Raw genomic sequence first — 16,515 nt, 5'->3', positions numbered from 1 at the left:
CTTTTTTGTTTTCCCTCTGCCCTTCCACATACATCTCTATGTCCTTGAAGGGCTAAACTTCTGTGTAAAATTCAGAAGGAGGACTAGGCTTCCAGTAGGCTGTGGGTGTACCAGAAAATAATATTTTTGCTTCTTGAAATCATGGGTATCGCTTTTTTCAGTAACATTTTTGTTTTTGCTGACAGGAACGTGATGTCTTGGTCGATTCCACCTCTTATGGGCATAAAAACCGAACTCCCAGAGAGAAATGGTTCCAGGGCCTCATCTGGACGTCACGGTGAGCATAATTCCTACAGAATACGGGCTTTGAATGTTGAACTGTGAGCCGGTCTGCATCATAGTTTTCTTTTGTGGAGCTCGCTCTCTTGCATTGCATATTGTGTATTGAGCCCCTAGGATAAGATTAATGTTCAACACCAAGCCTGTTTAAGAGTCTGAGTAATCTAGTCCAGTGCAGTTCTGTGCTTTCACCCTGTGCATCTTCCCATGTTGCAGGCCAAAAAAGCCTTTGAAAGGGTTGAGAGGCCAGCATGGTTCTAAGTAAATTTATATATGGGTACAGGAGGCTGTCACATGCCAGGTGTGCATACCACAGAGCCAGGCCACAGTATACTAATATTTCCAATTAGAGGAGCAAGGCTCATTTGACACTTTATGGGGTATCCTAGCTTGTGAACTTCCAGACCAAGCCAGAAGTCTGTTGGCGGTTTTATGGCGTTTTTTTGGGCGGTATTTTGCCGGTCATGTGTATTTCGGCGCTCTTTTGGCGGTCATGTGGCGCTCTTTTGGCGGCCGTTCGGCGCTCTCCTGGCCCTCTATCGGCGCTCTCCTGGCCCTCTATCGGCGCTCTCCTGGCGCTCTCTGTCGGTGGTCTTTCGGCGCTATTCTGGCGCTATTCTGGCGCTATTCTGGCGCTATTCTGGCGCTATTCTGGCGCTATTCTGGCGCTATTCTGGCGCTATTCTGGCGCTATTCTGGCGCTATTCTGGCGCTCTTTCGGCGCTCTTTCGGCGCTCTTTCGGCGGCCATTTGGCGCTCTCTCGGCGCTATTCTGGCGGCCATTTGGCGCTCTCTCGGCGCGGGGGGCATAGGTGGGAGACTAGTCTTCACCAATGTGCGCATATGCGAGTTAGCATTCAGGTGTAAAACAGTAGCATGATCCAAAGACAAAATTAGCCCTGCTCTGTTACCTTTAAGTTAAAGATCCTTACCCTCTCTGGAGCCAAACTATTTCATAACACACAGCGTCCTGTCAGAAATTGGTTGGAAAGGACTCTTTCTTGCACCTTAACTTTTTGCAAGGATTAATTCAGGGCAGCCTAAATATTGTACTGTCTCATGAGGATTTCTGATTTGATCAAGCCGACTTTCTTGATCCTCAACGGCCCCGTCTGCCCTCACGGTCCAAAATAACTAAAAGGGACAACTGAATAAATGGTTTGTCAATCTGTTCTAGGTCGTTCATCTCAGCAGCTCTATCCAGTGTTAAGGTTAATTTCTCTTCCTGTCGTCTTCTGGCGCTGCTGTGGCACAATCTAGTTACTGTTTTTCACCTAATAGTAAAATTCTCAGTTTGTAATACTCTGTGCTCAGTTACCGAATTCTGTGGTCTTCTTGGGTGCAGTTTAATAACTGAGTCAAGTAATGGGGATTAATCCATGGCTACATAGGCATTTACAAGGTTTAACATATTAAGGGTTTTTACTTAATTTGTGCCCGGAAGCACGTCTTTGATTTGTTCCATATGACAAGCTTTGATGCACCAGAGTGGGGAGCGGGACACACTTCCAGGCACATGGACGATCAGTTCATAGTGCATTACGTAAAGAACCCTGCGACTTGTAACTTGCTGAATGGTTAGATGCTGCGCTCAGTCATAGTCACTACTAATGGGAACACATGATCAAGCATATTAACATTGGGATATCTGAGCTACTAATTGGCAGGTGTGATCAATGGTAACTGTGAGGTAAAGTGATATGATATTCAGTAAGTTTTCTGCGATAGCGTTCGGAAAATGTATAAATTATTTCCATATGTTATTTTGTGTATTTTTATCCTCATGAGGACAGTTGACTTTCAGGTTTCCGAATCCTCCTGAGTAAAATCATTCGGAATTATGAATTTGTATTTTGTCAGATTCTGTACCAAATCCTCCCTGAAGCTACAGCCAATGTTTTTGTTAATGGGGGATTAAGAAGGTTAGGCCTATGAAGTAAGGCTCTGCTGATACTATCCCCCTAGAGTAAAGGGAAGTAGAGAACTGTCAGTTTCAAGAAGAGCTAGTGACGTGTTACTACTTCCTACATTTGCCCTGTTCTCATTTGCTCATTGTTGTTGCGCTCTAGTGGCAGTATGCATCATGGCTGTGTTGGCTTTGAACAGTGGGAGAATTCTTTCAGTGCGATCACTGGGGCGAGGGATAGTAATCTAGCTTCCGACAGTGTTCTACATTTCCTGTGGGCACCGTTGGAGTGACGTCTAGTATGGGCGATGTTATAGCACCCACGCCAATATGTCTTATTGTATCCTTTCTGTGGGTACATCAGGTGAAAGAAGTCCATCTGTTAAGTGAAAGTCTTTTTTGGCAGCTTGCTAATAGGACCGATATTACCAAAACTGTAAATGTCACATGCCAGGTATGGATACCACAGAGTCAGGCCACATTATACTAATATTTCCAATTAGAGGAGCAAGGCTCATTTGACGCTTCATCGGGTATCCTAGCTTGTGAACTTCCAGACCAGGTCAGAAGTCTTTTGGCAGTTTTTTGGAGTGTTTTGGCTGTCATTTGGCGCCATTTGGCTGTTTTTTGGCTGTCTGTAAGGAAATGCCTCCTTGGAATGGTTACCCCCTAATCTTTTGCCTTTGCTCATGCTAAGTTATGATTTGAAACTGTGCTGGGACCCTGCTAACCAGGCCCCAGGACTAGTGTTCTTTCCCAAAACTGTACATTTGTCTTCACAATTGGCACAATACTGGCACTCAGGTAAGTCCCTTGTAACTGGTACCCCTGGTACCAAGGGCCCTGTTGCCAGGGAAGGTCTCTAAGGGCTGCAGCATGCCTTATGCCACCCTAGAGACCCCTCACTCAGCACATGCACACTGCTTCACAACTTGTATGTGCTGGTGGGGAGAAAATGACTAAGTCGACATGGCACTCCCCTCAGAGTGCCATGCCAACCTCACACTGCCTGTGGCATAGGTAAGTCACCCCTCTAGTAGGACTTACAGCCCTAAGGCAGGGTGCACTATACCACAGGTGAGGGCATATGTGCATGAGCACTATGCCCCTACAGTGCAGGGTAGCCATAAGAGTATATGGTCTGGGAGTTTGTCAAAAACGAACTCCACAGTTCCATAATGGCTATACTGAAAACTGTGAAGTTTGGTATTAAACTTCTCAGCACAATAAATACACAATGATGCCAGTGTACAATCTATTGTAAAATACACCCAGAGGACATCTTAGAGATGCCCCCTGAATACATGCCCGACTTCTAGTGTAGGCTGACCAGTTCCTGCCAGCCTGCCACACACCAGACATGTTGCTGGCCACATGGGGAGAGTGCCTTTGTCACTGTGGCCAGGAATAAAGCCTGTACTGAGTGGAGGTGCTTCTCAGCTCCCCCTGCAGGAGCTGTAACACCTGTTGGTGAGCCACAAAGGTGCACCTCTTTTGTTACAGCGCCCCAGGGCATCCCAGCTAGTGGAGATGCCTGCCCCTCCGGCCACTGCCCCCACTTTTGGCGGCAAGGCTGGAGGAAATAATGAGAAAAACAAGGAGTCAGCTCCCACCAGTCAGGACAGCCCTTAAGGTGTCCTCAGCTGAGGCTCACCCCTGCCTTTAGAAATCCTCCATCTTGAGTTAGGAGGATTCTCCCAATAGGATTAGGGATGTGCCCCTCTCCCCACAGGTAGGAGGCACAAAGAGGGTGTAGCCACCCTCAAGGACAGTAGGCATTGGCTACTGCCCTCCCAGACCTAAACACACCCCTAAATTCAGTATTTAGGGGCTCCCCAGATCCCAGGAAATCAGATTCCTGCAACCTGAAGAAAGAAGAAGGACTGCTGACCTAAATCCTGCAGAGAAGGAGGAAGACGACTACTGCTTTGGCCCGAGCCCTACCGGCCTGTCTCCAACTTCGAAAACCTGCTCCAGCGACGCATCCAACAGGGACCAGCGACCCTGAAGTCTCAGAGGACTGCCCTGCATCTAAAGGACCAAGAAGCTCCCGAGAACAGCAGCCCTGTTCAAGAAACTGCAACTTTCTGCAACAAAGAAGTAACTTTAAAGACCCCACGTTTCCCGCCGGAAGCGTGAGACTTTCCACTCTGCACCCGACGCCCCCGGCTCGACCTGCGGAAAAAACTAACACTACAGGGAGGACACCCCGGCGCCTGTGAGCCCGTGAGTAGCCAGAGTTGACCCCCCTGAGCCCCCACAGCGACGCCTGCAGAGGAAATCCAGAGGCTCCCCCTGACCGCGACTGCCTGTGTCAAGGGACCCAACGCCTGGAACCAACACTGCACCCGCAGCCCCCAGGACCTGAAGGAATCGAACTCCAGTGCAGGAGCGACCCCCAGGCGACCCTCTGTCTAGCCCAGGTGGTGGCTACCCCGAGGAGCCCCCCCCTGTGCCTCCCTGCATCGTTGGAGAGACCCCCGGTTCTCCCCATTACTTCCTATCTAAAACCTGACACCTGTTTGCACTCTGCACCCGCCTGCCCCTGTGCCCCTGAGGGTGTACTTTCTGTGCCTGCTTGTGTCCCCCCGGTGCTCTACAAACCCCCCTGGTCTGCCCCCTGAGGACTCGGGTACTTACCTGCTGGCAGACTGGAACCGGGGCACCCCTGTTCTCCATTGAAGCCTATGTGTTTTGGGCACCTCTTTGACCACTGCACCTGACCGGCCCTGAGCTGCTGGTGTGGTAACTTTGGGGTTGCCTTGAACCCCCAACAGTGGGCTACCTTGGACCCAACTTTGAGACTTGTAAGTGTTTTACTTACCTGCAAAACTAACTTCTACTTACCTCCCCAGGAACTGTTGATTTGTGCACTGTGTCCACTTTTAAAATAGCTTATTGCCATTTCTACAAAGACGGTACATGCTATTGTGATTATTCAAAGTCCCTAGAGTATCTAAATGGAATACCTTTCATTTGAAGTATTACTTGTAAATCTTGAACCTGTGGTTCTTAAAATAAACTAAGAAAATATATTTTTCTAAATAAAAACCTATTGGCCTGGAGTAAGTCTTTCAGTGTGTGTTCCTCATTTATTGCCTGTGTGTGTACAACAAATGCTTAACACTACCCTCTGATAAGCCTACTGCCACAAAATAGAGCATTGGAATTATCTCTTTTTGCCACTATCTTACCTCTAAGGGGAGCCCTTGGACTCTGTGCACACTATTTCTTACTTTGAAATAGTATATACAGAGCCAACTTCCTACATTGGTGGATCAGCGGTGGGGTCTAAGACTTTGCATTTGCTGGACTACTCAGCCAATACCTGATCACATGACTTAATTCCAAAAATAGTCATTAGAAACTGATTTTTGCAATTGGAACTATTTTTCTAAATTTTTAAAAGTCCTGCTAGGGCCTTGTGTAAGTCCCTGTTAGCATTTCTTTTAGAGTTTATTGTTTTGTAAAAGCTTGGATTAAGTTCTAGAAATAGTTTTAGATTCTTAAAAAGTAATCCCAGCTTTTAGAGAAATAACGTCTAGCACAGATGAGATGGTGGTGGAACGGAACCTCACCCGTTACCTGCATCTAAAGATGTCAGAGTTAAGGTCTTTTTGTAAGCTAAAAAAGATAAAAACTGGGTCCAACTCTACCAAAGTACAGCTCCAGGAGCTTTTGGCTGAGTTCAAAAGGGACAACCCCTCTGAGGATAATACTTCAGATGGGGAAATTAGTGAACAGGAGGATGACTTCCCCCCTCCTGTCCTAAATAGGGAGAACAGGGTCCCTCAAACCCTGACTCCTCAAATCCTAGTCAGAAAGACTGGTTCTTCCATAGGGGATTCCAGTAGCTCTGAAAACATTGAGGGCAGCCTCAATGAAGATGACCTCCTGTTAGCCAGGATGGCCAACAGATTGGCTTTGGAGAAGCAGCTCCTAGCCATAGAAAGGGAAAGAAAAGAGATGGGTTTAGTTCCCATTAATGGTGGCGGCAACTTAAATAGGGTCAGAGAGAATAATGAAATGCTAAAAATCCCCAAAGGGATTGTAACAAAATATGAAGATGGTGATGACATCACCAAGTGGTTCACAGCTTTTGAGAGGGCTTGTGCAACCAGAAAAGTAAACAGATCTCACGGGGGGCTCTCCTTTGGGAAATGTTCACTGGAAAGTGTAGGGAGAGACTCCTAACAGTCTCTGGTAAAGATGCAGAATCCTATGACCTCATAAAGGCTACCCTGATTGAGGGCTTTGGATTCTCCACTGAGCAGTACAGGATTAGGGTCAGGGGGGCTCAAAAATCCTCAAGCCAGACCTGGGTTAATTTTGTAGACTACTCAGTGAAAACACTGGATGGTTGGGTAACTGGAAATGAAGTGCATGACTATGTTGGGCTTTATAATTTGTTTATGAAAGAACACATTTTAAGTAACTGCTTAAATGAAAAGTTGCATCAATATCTGGTAGACTTAGGTCCAATTTCTCCCCAAGAATTGGGAAAGAAGGCAGACCACTGGGTCAAGACTAGGGTAACCAAAACTTCCACTGGGGGTGACCAAATGAAAGGGGTTACAAAGCCTCCCCAGGAGAAAGTGGGTGACACGACAAAGAAAGAGAGTCCTCTGTAGGCCCCTAGAAACCAGACCAGGTGGGTGGGCCCCAAGACACAACCCAAAACAAAGGTGGGTCCCAGGGTAAGAACTGGGATGCCACTAAGGCATGGTGCCAAAACTGTAGACAGGGCACCACACCAAGGACACTTCTTGTCCCAAAAGCAAACCCCATAGCAAAGTCCCAGAGGTAACCAGTGTAGCCATTGGGGGTGACTCCCCAGATGAGGAGGTCTTCATAGCCTTCAACTTGAAAAAGGGCCCAACAGGTGAGTTGGAGATTCCAGAGGGAAGTAGACACTTCCACCGCCTACTGGTGAATGGAATTCCAGCCACTGCCCTGAGAGACACTTGTGCCAGTCACACTATTGTGCATGACAGGCTGGTTTTCTCAAACCAGTACATCCCAGGTGAGACTGCCAGAGTAAGAGTTAGCCCAGACAGGGTCAGTGATAGGCCTGTGGCTTTTGTGCATATAGAAGTGGTTGGGACTTTTAGCTAGAGAAGGGTGGTAGTCAGACCAGACCTCCCCCTTGATTTCTTCCTTGGAAATGACTAACCAGAGGTTACTCAGAGCCTAAGAGGGGAACTGGTCCAGTACCAGCCCTCTCCCAAGGATTCTGGAGGTGCTACCTCTGCCGTAACTGCAAGTAGGCCGCAGAATAAAAAGAAAAGAAAACAGAGTAGGAAAGGGGGGTAACCTTTAGCCAAGGTTCCAGTAAGCCAAGGAGATTCTGCTCCAGTAAGGGAGAACTCCAAAAGTGGCACTGGTAAAGTCCAACCTGGCCCACAAGAAGTCCTGACTAGTCAGGCAACTGTTCAACTGGAGTGGGTGGCTCCTCAGTTAACAGAAGAAAGAGTGGAAGAAGGGTGTTTACTACAAGATGCAGTAACCCCCCACTCCAACACAGCAGACAGGCACCCTGAACCCAAAGAAGCCTGTAACTTAGCTTCTTCCCTTGTAGGTGAAGAGCTAAAGGTGTGGTTCTGGGCACTGACAGCTGTCAGTGGCCCCTGCTGGGTGTTAGCCTTTATGGCTGCACTATCCTTGGCATGGTGGTCTGACCCCATGCCAAATAGCAAGTTAGGCCCCCTGACCATGTTGGTCATGGTGGGGTTACTCCGGCTATGGGTAACCTCTTTGGGTAAACTAGGGGTGTGACCCTGGCTAAAATGAGATTAGCAGAGGTGGATACCTCTAAACCCAAAATAGAGAAAATAGGTGAAGACATTAAAAAGTCAGACAAGAGGCAATTCGGACTAGGTCCTATCACTGTGGAAGTGGGTAGTTCCCCAGAGGGAATGACCTGAACAGGAGGATGTAAGGCAGAGTAGGCCCTGCAACAAACCAGCCTATTTTCCCTACTCTTCCTCGCCTGACAGACTAGGAAGACTCTCCCAGCTTTGGCTGAGTCTCCTGGCCTGTGGGCTGGGGGGAGGCTTGTGTAAGGAAATGTCTCCCTGTTGCAGTTACCCCCCACTTTTTTCCTGATACTGATGCTGACTTGACTAAGAAGTGTGCTGGGATCCTTCTAACCAGGCCCCAGCACCAGTGTTCTTTCACCTAAAATGTACCATTGTTTCCACAATTGGCACGCCCCTGGCACACAGATAAGTCCCTTGTAAAAGGTACCAGTGGTACCAAGAGCCCTGTGACCAGGGAAGATCCCTAAAGGCTGCAGCATATGCTGTGCCACCCTAAGAGACCCCTCACCTAACAAATGCACCCTGCCATTGTAGATGGTGTGTTTTGGTGGTGAGAAAAAGGCAAAGTCGACATGGCATCCCCCTCAGGATGCCATGTCCACAAAATACTGCCTGTGGCATAGGTAAGTCACCCCTCTAGCAGGCCTTACAGCCCTAAGACAGGGTGCACTATACCACAGGTGAGGGCATAGCTGCATGAGCATTATGCCCCTACAGTGTCTATGTCTATTCTTAGAGATTGTAAGTACAGTGTGGCCATATTAAGTATATGGTCTGGGAGTTTGGCAAAAACAAACTCCACAGCTCCATAATGGCTACACGGAATACTGGGATGTTTGGTATCGAACGTCTCAGAATAATAAACCCACACTGATACCAGCGTTGGATTTATTAAAAAATGCACACAGAGGGCATCTTAGAGATGCCCCTTGTATTTTACCCAATCTTTCAGTGCAGGACTGACTGGTCTATGCCAGCCTGCTGCTGAGAGACAAGTTTCTGACTCCCTGGGGTGAGAGCCTTTGTGCTTAGCACCTCCACCCTGCGGGAACTGTAACACCTAGCAGTGAGCCTCAAAGGCTCAGGTTTCGTGTTACAATGCCCCAGGGCACTCCAGCTAGTGGAGATGCCCGCCCCATGGACACAGCCCCCAATTTTGGCAGCAAGTCCAGGGGAGATAATGAAAAAAACAAGGAGAAGTCACCCACCAGTCAGGACAGCCCCTAAGATATCCTGAGCTGAGGTGACCCCTGTCTTTAGAAATCCTCCATCTTGATTCTGGAGGATTCCCTGTAAGGAAATGCCTCCTTGGCATGGTTACCCCCTGACGTTTTGCCTTTGCTGATGCCAAGTTATGATTTGAAATTGTGCTGGGACCCTGCTAACCAGTACCTTTGTCTCCACAATTCGCACAACCCTGGCACCCAAGTAAGTCCCTTGCTGACCACATGGGGAGAGTGCCTTTGTCACTCTGTGGCCAGGAACAAAGCCTGTACTGGGTGGAGGTGCTTCTCACCTCCCCCTGCAGGAACTGTAACACCTGGCGATGAGCCTCAAAGGCTCACCCCCTTTGTTACACTGCCACAGGGCATCCCAGCTAGTGGAGATGCCCGCTCCTCTGGCCACTGTCCCCACTTTTGGCGGCAAGGCTGGAGGAGATAATGAGGAAAACAAGGAGGAGTCAACCCCCAGTCAGGACAGCCCCTAAGGTTCCCTGAGCTCAGGTGACCCCTGCCTTTAGAAATCCTCCATCTTGAGTTTGGAGGATTCCCCCAATAGGAATAGGGATGTGCCCCCCTCCCCTCAGGGAGGAGGCACAAAGAGGGTATAGCCACCCTCCAGGACAGTAGCCATTGGCTACTGCCCCCAGAACTAAACACACCCCTAAATTTAGTATTGAGGGATGACCCTGATCCCAGGAAATCAGATTCCTGCAACCTACAACAAGAAGTAGGACTGCTGACCTGTAAGCCCTGCGGAGATGACAACTGACTTGGCCCCAGCCCTACCGGCCTGTTTCCAGACTCTAAGAACCTGCACTGCGATGCATCCAACAAGGACCAGCGACCTCTGAGGACTGCCCTGAACCCGAAGGACCAAGAAACTCCTGAGAACAGCGGCACTGGTCAAAAACTGAAACAACTTTGCAACAAAGAAACAACTTTTAAAGAACTCTCTCTTCCTGCCGGAAGCGTGAAACTTCACACTGTGCACCCAATGCCCCCTGCTCGAGTTCAGGTAAACCAACACTGCAGAGAAGACTCCCAGGCGACTACGATGACGTGGGTACCCTGAGTCGACCCCCCTGCACCTCCACAGTGACACCTGCAGAGAGGATCCAGAGGCTCCCCCTGACCGCGACTGCCAGTTTACAAGGAACCTGACGCCTGGACCAAGCACTGAACCACAGCCCCCAGGACAGAGAGGTACCACCTTCCAGTGCAGGAGCGACCATCAGGCAGCCCTCTTCCTAGCCCAGTCGGTGGCTGGCCTGAGGAGACCCCTGTGCCTTGCCTGCATCGCCTAAGTAACCCCCGGGTCCCTCCATTGCTTTCAATAGCAAACCCGATGCCTACTTTGTCCACTGCACCCGGCCGCCCCTGTGCCACGGAGGGTGTGTTTTTTGGGCTTGTGTCCGTCCCCCACCCCCCACCCCTCCAGTGCTCTACAAAACCCCCCTGGTCTGCTCCCCGAGGACGCAGGTACTTACCTGCTAGCAGACTGGATCCAGGGCACCCCTGTTCTTCATAGGCACCTATGTGTTTTCAGCCCTCCTTTGACCTCCGCACCTGACTGGCCCAGTGTTGCTGGTGCTGTGGCTTTGGGGTTGCCTTGAACCTCCAATGGTGGGCTGCCTATGCCCAGGAGACTGACTGTGTAAGTGCTTTACTTACCTGAGAAACTTAACCAAACTTACCTCCCCCAGGAACTGTTGATTTTTGCAGTGTCCACTTTTAAAATAGCGTATTGCCACTTTAATCTAAACTGTGTGTACTAATGTTTGAAATCAAAGTTCCATACTTACGTGTGTGAAGTACCTTGCATTTTATGTACTTACCTCAAATCTTGAATCTTGTGGTTCTAAAATACATTAAGAAAATATATTTTTCTATATAAGAACCATTGGCCTGGAGTTAAGTCTTTGAATGTGTGTTCGTCATTTATTGCCTGTGTGTGTACAACAAATGCTTAACACTACCCTCTGATAATCCTCCTGCTCGACCACACTACCACAAAATAAAGCATTAGAATTAACTAATTTTGCCACTATTAACCTCTTAAGGGGAAGCCTTGGACTCTGTGCACACTATCTTTCACTTTGAGATAGTATTTATAGTGCCAACTTCCTAAATATAGTTTAATAGATTGTGCTATTGCTCTACCTATAACACAAATAATGGCCAGTTGCAAGGGTCACATGCTACAATTGCAAATGGTAGCGCTAGCAACAAATGAGAATGCCTCGTTGTAAGCAAACCACAAGTTCTCATTATAGCGGTTTGAAACAACTGGCTTAAACTGCTTTTGGACTTCCACAAGGAGGGGCACGAAAGGCCCGGTGCAATGTAGTACTCTAAAATGTCCACCCACAACACTGTCCAGGATTCTGAGTGGCAGTACTGACACTGGGCAGCCATCAGGTGGAAGTTGTGCAGGTCACCAGGCTTCTTTCCTCCTCCTTTGTCCTTGCTGGCCCTTGCATTAAGCAACACAAAGACCAGCCACATGAACCAGTCTCCTCAATCCGACCTTGAACCCGAGGTAGGGTGGCTTATCCCTAGATGTAGTCTTTGGATACAGCTTCCACGAAGTTGATGCTGACATCAGGATGGAAATGTATAGTAGGTTTCCTTTGGCACTGTTAGGACCACTGCCATGCCGGTCAGGAGTGGTGTGTTCGCTGTCAGAGCTGCAACTCAGAAGGCTTGGGCGAGTACCGTAGGCTAGGCCCCTCCGTAAGGCATGGCCCTGTGGCCCCCCACCCCACCTCTGTAGAGTGCCAAGTACAGCTATTCATGCACCTGTGTCATCTATGTGTACAGATGTCTTCCATAGCCTTGTAGGCCATTTCCCAGGAATTGCACTGTAGAGCCCAACAGCGCAATTGTGTCTGTCTTGTCCGCCAACAGTAGCAGTAATCCATGCACTCAACATGTCTTTCTTCTGTTTCCACCCCCCTTTTTTGTGGTCTCCCTGTTCTTGTGTGCATTAGCATCATCAGGCGGAGGAGCAGTGGCACCGGAGCACGAGGGAGCTGCATCCCACATGGCCATGGAGGGCCACACTACGGACTCTGAATACACCAGTGGGACGGAGGGCAAGGGGAGCACCACAGTGGGGACAGGAGCTCCCTTGTGGTGGGGGCAACATCTGTGCCCCCCACTTCTACAGGTACAGCCGCCACCCCCCCTACCAGCACCGCCCTCCCAGCAGCCCCTCAGCCTTCACCCCGTGCCAGCTCACCCAGGAGCGAGGCAATATTCTGCCCACATTAGAAAGCAGGACCCCACACTATTTCAGTAGCTCTTGATGCTCACAGTTTTGGTGTTACCGACCACAGACAAACTTTCTGTACAGATCCAACTTGCACCAAAATGCATACTTTTCATTAAATCTGTGAAGTGGAAGAACAATCAGTAACCTGGCAAGCCTACATTAACTGTAGAGAAAGATAGTTACAGGCAGTACTTGGTGATGAAAGGTCAAGGGGTGAAGATGGTGCTTTGTGTGGTGGTTTATTTTTTGGACTTTTTTGTTTTCCCTCTGCCCTTCCACATACATCTCTATGTCCTTGAAGGGCTAAACTTCTGTGTAAAATTCAGAAGGAGGACTAGGCTTCCAGTAGGCTGTGGGTGTACCAGAAAATAATATTTTTGCTTCTTGAAATCATGGGTATCGCTTTTTTCAGTAACATTTTTGTTTTTGCTGACAGGAACGTGATGTCTTGGTCGATTCCACCTCTTATGGGCATAAAAACCGAACTCCCAGAGAGAAATGGTTCCAGGGCCTCATCTGGACGTCATGGTGAGCATAATTCCTACAGAATACAGGCTTTGAATGTTGAACTGTGAGCCGGTCTGCATCATAGTTTTCTTTTGTGGAGCTCGCTCTCTTGCATTGCATATTGTGTATTGAGCCCCTAGGATAAGATTAATGTTCAACACCAAGCCTGTTTAAGAGTCTGAGTAATCTAGTCCAGTGCAGTTCTGTGCTTTCACCCTGTGCATCTTCCCATGTTGCAGGCCAAGAAAGCCTTTGAAAGGGTTGAGAGGCCAGCATGGTTCTAAATAAATTTATATATGGGTACAGGAGGCTGTCACATGCCAGGTGTGCATACCACAGAGCCAGGCCACAGTATACTAATATTTCCAATTAGAGGAGCAAGGCTCATTTGACGCTTCATCGGGTATCCTAGCTTGTGAACTTCCAGACCAGGCCAGAAGTCTCTTGGCGGCCATTTTGGCTGTGTTTTGGTTGTCTGTACGGAAATGCCTCCTTGGCATGGTTACCCCCTAAGTTTTTGCCTTTGCTGATAATAAGTTATGATTTGAAAGTGTGCTGGGACCCTGCTAACCAGGCCCCAGCACCAGTGTTCTTTCCCTAAACTGTACCTTTGTCTTCACAATTGGCACAACCCTGGCACTCAGGTAAGTCCCTTGTAACTGGTACCCCTGGTACCAAGGTCTCTAAGGGCTGCAGCATGCCTTATGCCACCCTAGGGACCCCTCACTCAGCACATGCACACTGCTTCACAGCTTGTATGTGCTGGTGGGGAGAAAATGACTAAGTCGACATGGCACTCCCCTCAGAGTGCCATCCCAACCTCACACTGCATGTGGCATAGGTAAGTCACCCCTATAGCAGGCCTTACAGCCCTAAGGCAGGGTGCACTATACCACAGGTGAGGGCATATGTGCATGAGCACTATGCCCCTACAGTGTCTAATCAAAACCTTAGCCATTGTAAGTGCAGGGTAGCCGTAAGAGTATATGGTCTGGGAGTTTGTCAAACATGAACCCCACAGTTCCATAATGCCTACACTGAAAACTGGTAAGTTTGCTATCAAACTTCTCAGCACAATAAAAGCACACTGATGCCAGTGTACAATCTATTGTAAAATACACCCAGAGGGCATCTTAGAGATGCCCCCTGAATACATGCCCCACTTCTAGTGTGGGCGGACCAGTTTCTGCCAGCCTGCCACACACCAGACATGTTGCTGGCCATATGGGGAGAGTGCCTTTGTCACTCTGTGGCCAGTAACAAAGCCTGTACTGGGTGGAGGTGCTTCTCACCTCCCCCTGCAGGATCTGTAACACCTGGCGGTGAGCCGCAAGGATTCACCCCTTTTGTTACAGCGCCACAGGGCATCCCAGCTAGTGGAGATGCCCGCCCCTTCGGCCACTGCCCCTACATTTGGTGGCAAGGCTGGAGGAGATAATGAGAAAAACAAGGAGGAGTCACCCACCAGTCAGGACAGCCCCTAAGGTATCCTGAGCTGAGGTGACCCTTACTTTTAGAAATCCTCCATCTTGTGAGTGGAGGATTCCCGCAATAGAATTAGGGATGTGCCCCCCCCTACCCGCAGGGAGGAGGCACAAAGAGGGTGTAGCCACCCTCCAGGACAGTAGCCATTGGCTACTGCCCTCCCAGACCTAAACACACCCCTAAATTCAGTATTTAAGGGCTCCCCAGAACCTAGAAAACTAGATTCCTGCAACCTTAACAAGAAGAAGGACTGCTTACCTGAAGCTCTGCAGAGAAGACTGAGACGACAACTGCTTTGGCCCCAGCCCTACCGGCCTGTCTCCCTACTTCAAAGAAAACTGCAACAGTGACGCATCCAAGAGGGACCAGCGACCTCTGAAGCCTCAGAGGACTGCCCTGCAACGAATGACCAAGAAACTCCCGTGAACAGCAGCCCTGTTCAACAACCTGCAACTTTCTTGCAACAAAGAAACAACTTGAAAGACTTCACGTTTCCCGCCGGAAGCGTGAGACTTTCCACTCTGCACCCGACCCCCCTGGCTCGACCTGCGGAAAACCAACACCTCAGGTAGGACTCCCCTGCGACTGCGAGCCTGTGAGTAACCAGAGACGACCCCCCTGAGCCCCCACATCGACACTGTAGGAGGCTGGACTGGCTTGTAGTGGGTACCAAGGGGTACTTACACTTTGCACCAGGCCCAGGTATCCCTTATTAGTGTAGAGGGGTGTCTAGCAGCTTAGGCTGATAGAAAAGGTAGCTCAGCAGAGCAGCTTAGGCTGAACTAGGAGACGAGTGAAGCTCCTACAGTACCACTAGTGTCATATGCACAATATCATAAGAAAACACAATACACAGATATACTAAAAATAAAGGTACCTTATTTTTATGACAATATGCCAAAGTATCTCAGTGAGTACCCTCAGTATGAGAATAGCAAATATACACAAGATATATGTACACAATACCAAAATATGCAGTAATAGCAATAGTAAACAGTGCAAACAATGTATATTCACAATAGAATGCAATGGGGGCACATAGGGATAGGGGCAACACAAACCATATACATTACAGGCCCTCTCAAGTGCAGCAAACCACTTGTTAATGTCACCCCCCTCCTTGTAAGGGGGAACTATCTTATGCAGATTCCTAGAATCATGCTCTTTGACAGGATTACTATCTGTAATACTGCTGCTGCCACCATGGGGTCCTAACCCCAACCTCTGTCTTTCTTTTTCTAAATCAAAGGACTGCCTATCTAAATCCAGCTGCTGCTTCTTGAGCTTCAGCCTGGATTTTTCCACTCTCAATCTATTGAGCTCCCTTTCTAACACCCTGTCATCAGGGAGGGTGGGTGGGGCAGGCCTTGAAACAGAATTATGGTGAGAATGAACAGAGGGAGACCTGTCCCCAACAGATGGCACTCTAACAACCTGGCTAACAGAAGTAACACTCCTACTATGATGAGAAGTAACACTCTTACTGTGATGTGAATTTACATCAGTACCAGCTATGCTAGGTGGCCTGCTAATGGGCAGGTTGGGAAGGTTCCCTTCTAAATCCTTTGCTAGGGGTGCCCCAGGGTCAGATTGGGAACCATCAGCTAATTTCTCAACAGAAGTGCCAATATTGGTCTTATCTTGTTCAACGAGCATATTAACCAACAGTTCTCTAGAGGGATTCTTCCCTACCCCTAAACCTCTTTCAATGCAGAGACTCCTTGCTCCTTTCCAGCTAAGGTGATCATAAGCAAGTTTGGACAGATCAACAGTTTGACCTGTGCCAGACATTACAGAAAGTGTTTAAGGGACAGAAAAAGAAAGAAAAAAAAGTTTTTAGAACTTTTTAAAGAACAGAAAAAAAAACTTTTAAAACTTTTTAAGAACTTTTTAGAAAGTTTAGAGGTACTTTTCAGCACTTAACAAAGAAGTGAGAGAAGAAAAAAAAAACTTTTTGGTTAGGTGTACATACACTGAACTTGTTTTGTATATTTTTCTCTTATGAAAAGTACAATATGACAA

At 48.4% G+C, this 16,515-nt stretch overlaps 1 non-coding gene across 1 annotated transcript; it reads left to right on the top strand.

Moving 5' to 3' along the window:
- Positions 1–2,184: 2,184 nt before the first annotated feature.
- Positions 2,185–2,311, top strand: LOC138273958 (small Cajal body-specific RNA 4). The gene has a single exon (XR_011200329.1). It is a non-coding gene; the product is annotated as a small Cajal body-specific RNA 4 (non-coding RNA).
- Positions 2,312–16,515: the final 14,204 nt, after the last annotated feature.

The sequence above is a fragment of the Pleurodeles waltl genome, unplaced genomic scaffold (genome assembly GCF_031143425.1).
Source record: "Pleurodeles waltl isolate 20211129_DDA unplaced genomic scaffold, aPleWal1.hap1.20221129 scaffold_127, whole genome shotgun sequence".
NCBI classification, from domain to species: domain Eukaryota; kingdom Metazoa; phylum Chordata; class Amphibia; order Caudata; family Salamandridae; genus Pleurodeles; species Pleurodeles waltl.
Note: the sequence above shows the minus strand (reverse complement) of the source record. Positions and strands in the feature narration are given on the sequence as shown.